Here is a 5,214-nt window from a genome sequence, read left to right on the forward strand (position 1 = left end):
ACTCAGAGTATTTATTTATCAGGCTCCGAGGAGCCAAGTATTACAAACATGGGTCTCATGACCCAACATTCAGAGCATACAAGTCAAAGCACATGCGGAAGCTTAACATGTCTGAGTATAGACATCTACAAATAAAAAGGCTGAGAAGCCTGACTATCTACAAGATCATGTCGAGGGCACAAGATCGTAGCTGAGGTAACAAGCTAAACGTCGAAGTCCACGCGGAACTACTAGTGAGACTGAAGTCTCTCTGCAAAACATAAAATAAGCAAACGTGAGTACAAATGTACGCAGCAAGACTTACATCAGAACTATCTACATATGCATCGGTATCAACAAAGGGGGTGGTGGAGTTTAACTGCAGCAAGCCAGCTTTGACTCAGTGGCTATCCTGAACTACGACTGTAAGTAACTCTTTTCAGGTGGCACACACGAGTCCACATATTCACCATTCAATACACCACTATGGATTCGCTCCCGTCTACCTACGAGAACGCCATCCATAGCACTCAAACTTATCTTGCGCATTTTAGAGTATCCACTTTCACTTGTCCATGAACTGTACAGGCAACCCAGAAGTCCTTTACCGCGGACACGGCTATTCGAATAGATGATGTTAACCCTGCAGGGGTGTACTCCTTCACACACGCTCTCGCCACTTACCACCATGTACACGACGTGTATCTCGGCAACCTTCAAGCGGAAGCCTGGCGAGGGAGTCGGCCACGACCTGACTAACCACACAAGTCTCTAGTCCAGGTTTATCGCCTATTCGGGTTCCATCCGCAAGGAAATCCGGCCGGGGCGTCGCTCACGGCCCCAAACGATGTGAGCAGGGTTGCCAAGCCCACCATCCGGGTGCCACTTGGTACACCGTGCCACTGTGCCTAGTCTGTCCCAAGCCCACCTGTACCGGGTGCCACTTGGTAGACTACTAACACTACCTACAAACACCAGAAACTAGTTGCAACTCCTGGACAGAGATCTAGTTGATTAATAAGCCGAGAGGGGCCGAGTTACCGGAACCCAATGTGTGGTAGTAACTGTTCATGGATCACAAACACAAAACTCAAATCCTGAGGACGGCTGCAATGTGACAACCCACCATGTACTCCTACATGGCCTCTCACCGCTACCTTTACCAAATCGTGTTCACACACTTAGCTCTCAACAGTAGGACATGTTCACCACATTCCAATTCATTCCCGATGAATCAGACCTGACTCAACTCTAAGCAATAGAAGGCATGACAAACAAGCATGAATGAGTAGGCACATCAGGGCTCAAACAACTCTTACTCATGCTAGTGGGTTTCATCTATTTACTGTGGCAATGACAGGTCATGCAGAGGAAAAGGGGTTCAACTACCGCAGCATGTAACAGTTGAATCGTTGTTGTCCTAATGCAGTAAAAGAGAGCAGGAGCGAGAGAGTGGGATTGTATCGGAATGAACAAGGGGGTTTTGCTTGCCTTGCACTTCTGAAGATAGCATTGAGTCCTCATCAGTGTCAACGATCACAGCGTCGGAACAACGTCTACCGAGGGGGAACAACACCGGCAAACAGAGAAGAAACACGATCAATGCAATGCACAATATGATGCATGCTATGACATGGCAATATGAATGTGGTTTGGCTAATGCAACTTAGAACAGATTGGTTTGAGTTCATTTGAATCAAGGATTCAAATGCAAACCCAAAATAAGAGGTCATATTAGTGCATTAACTTGTTTCACCTAAACAGCAAGGTCAAAGTGTTCTAACATGCATGAAACCAGTACAGATGGAAAGATTGGATTTTTCTGATCATTTTTCACATGTAAATCTTTGCATTTGGAGTTACAGATTAATTTCTATGAATTTTTGAAGTTTGTAGCATTTTCTGGAATTTCCTGTATAAGAATAAATCCAGTAAATGATTTATTGCTTCAGCATCGCGTCAGGGTGATGTCAGCAGTCAACGGGGATGGTCCAGGTCAAACCTGACCAGTGGGTCCCGCGTGTCAGTGTCATGGTGCTAGCTAGAGTCACTGACGTGTGGGCCAAGTCAACGGCCACGTCAGCTTGGTCAAAGCTGACGCGTGGGGCTGCTCTGGTTTAGTTAATCCTAAGCAGAAATAAAACTGGGGTTAATTAGGGCGTGGGGCCAAGGTCTCAGTGAGCTAGGAGGGTTAATTAACTACATCATTAGCACTAACTAATCTACTACGTCACCGGATTAACTCTGGCGATAACCGGAGCGCGGCGGCGATGTCCGTCCGGCCAACTCCGGCGTCGGCTGGACGCGAGGCTGGGCGTGTTCGAGAGCCTGCGATGCAGCGCATCCAACGGTGGCCGCGGGGTGTGCTGGGATGGCGTGCAACGGCGGCGGCGACGAGCTGGGCGGCGGCCGGAGCTCGGGTGTCGACGGAATGGACGACACGGCGCGCGGGAGGACCAGCGGGTTGCACCTACTGGATCTACGAGAGCTCACGAACCCAACGGAGGCACGCACGGGACCATTTGGTCACCGGAGCCTCATCGGCGACGAGCTCGTGCAGCGGCGGCATACGGGACTCGCGGTCATCGACGTTGCAGCAAGAAACCGACGATGGGGAGAGGGGGAGATGACGGCGGGGCTCACAGGGAGTCGAAAGGCGGTCTCAGCGGGCTCGGGGACGGGCTGGAGACAAGGTGCGGTCGCCGGCGATCTCAGCGGGCCGAAGTTGAAGAAGACTGCGTGGTTGGCGTTCGAGGTCGTCCGACGAGGCGTGGCCCGGTGTGGGGGTCGAGGACAACGTCGCGGAGCTCGTGGACCAGTCGGGGAAGCGAGGGAGGGCCGGTGGTCGCGGCAATGATGAGCGGCGGCGACGGTGGCGCTCGGGTACGTGCGAGAGGAGAGGAGGAGGGAGAGAAGCTCGGAGAGAGAGTGAGAGAGGTCCAGGGGGTGCGGTAGCGTTGTCTGGAGTCGTCCAGGGCGAAGCGGCAAGCAGGAGGTGGCCAGGGCCGCGTGCGCGCGCGCGTCGGGCACACGCTCGTCCTCCTGGCAGAGGAGGAAGACGACAGGGGAGGAGGCGGTGCTCGGCTGGTCTGGCCAGCTACAGTGCTGGGCCAGTTGGGGGGCTGCACGAGTGAGGCCAGGTAAGATTCTCTCTCTCTGTTTTATTTCTGTTTTCTATTTCTTCTGTAACTTTGTGGCTTTATGAAAAATAGCTAGGCACTTTCAAAAATCACCAAACTGCTCATGCCCACTGTTTAGGATATAAACAACATGGAACATTTCAGTTTAGGATTATTTGGACATTTAAAATAATTAGTAGCATTTAAATGCCCAAATGCAAATAGCATATGATTTAATCCAGTGACCTTAAGATGACCTAGAAAATTGTGAACCAATTTTGTCAGAGGTTCTAACCGAGGACAAAAATGATGGACATTTTAGAAGGGCATTTCAGGTTCATTGAAAATAATTTTAGTAAACCCTAGTTGGTTTCAGGGGGGTGATGGGTGTTCTGTCATCCCCATTTCAACTTTCTGTGAAAAGTAAACATGATGCAACACCAGATGCTAGTACTAGGCATTGCCAGAACTAGGGATGTGACAATTTTTGATGTGGAATGTTGCCTAACATGTTCATCACATAATCCTTCCTTTGTAGCATGGACATTTGGACTTTTATTTGGTTCAAAGCAATAGTCTAGTTTTGACATTAAGACTTTAATACTCAAGCATATCAACAAGCAACCATGGCTTTCAAAATATCAATGATACGTCCATTTTGCATCATGCTTTTATATCGATATTTATTGCATTATGGGCTGTTATTACACGTTATGTCACAATACTTATGCCTATTATCTCTTATTTTACAAGGTTTACATAAAGAGGGAGAATGCCGGCAGCTGGAATTCTGGGCTGGAAAAGGAGCAAATATTAGAGACCTATTCTGCACAACTCCAAAAGTCATGAAACTCCACGAAAGTCATTTTTGGAATTAATAAAAAATATTGAGCGGAAGAAGTAACAGAGGGGCCCACACCCTGGCCACGAGGGTGGGGGCGCGCCCTACCCCCCTAGGCGCGCCCCCTGCCTCGTGGGCCCCCTGGCAGCCTTCCGGTGACCATCTTCTGCTATATGAAGTCTTTTACCCTGGAAAGTATCATAAGCAAGCTTTTGGGACGACACACCGCCGCCATGAGGCGAAACCTTGGCGGAACCAATCTAGGGCTCCGACGGAGCTATTCTGCCGGGGAAACATTCCTCCGAGAGGGGGAAATCATCACCATCGTCATCACCATCGATCCTCTCATCGGGAGGGGGTCAATATCCATCAACATCTTCACCAGCACCATCTCCTCTCAAACCCTAGTTCATCTCTTGTATCCAATCTTTGTCCCAAAACCTCAGATTGGTACCTATGGGTTGCTAGTAGTGTTGATTACTCCTTGTAGTTGATGCTAGTTGGTTTATTCAGTGAAAGATCATATGTTCAGATTCTTAATGCATATTAATACCCCTCTGATTATGAACATGAATATGATTTGTGAGTAGTTACGCTTGTTCCTGAGGACATGGGAGAAGTCTTGCTATTAGTAGTCACGTGAATTTGGTATTCGTTCGATATTTTGATGAGATGTATGTTGTCTCTCCTCTAGTGGTGTTATGTGAACGTCGACTACATGACACTTCACCATTGTTTGGGCCTAGAGGAAGGCATTGGGAAGTAATAAGTAGATGATGGGTTGCTAGAGTGACAGAAGCTTAAACCCTAGTTGGTGCGTTGCTTCGTAAGGGGCTGATTTGGATCCATATGTTTCATGCTATGGTTAGGTTTACCTTAATACTTCTTTTGTAGTTGCGGATGCTTGCAATAGGGGTTAATCATAAGTGGAATGCTTGTCCAAGAAAGGTCAGTACCCAAGCACTGGTCCACCCACATATCAAATTATCAAAGTAACGAACGCGAATCATATGAGCGTGATGAAAACTAGCTTGACGATAATTCCCATGTGTCCTCGGAAGCATTTTCCTTCATATAAGAATTTGTCCAGGCTTGTATTTTGCTACAAAAAGGATTGGGCCACCTTGCTGCACCTTATTTACTTTCATTGCTTGTTACCCGTTACAAATTACCTTATCACAAAACTATCTGTCACCGATAATTTCAGTGCTTGCACAGAATACCTTACTGAAAACCGCTTGTCATTTCCTTCTGCTCCTCGTTGGGTTCGACACT

Source organism: Aegilops tauschii, chromosome 5 (genome assembly GCF_002575655.3).
Source record: "Aegilops tauschii subsp. strangulata cultivar AL8/78 chromosome 5, Aet v6.0, whole genome shotgun sequence".
NCBI lineage: Eukaryota > Viridiplantae > Streptophyta > Magnoliopsida > Poales > Poaceae > Aegilops > Aegilops tauschii.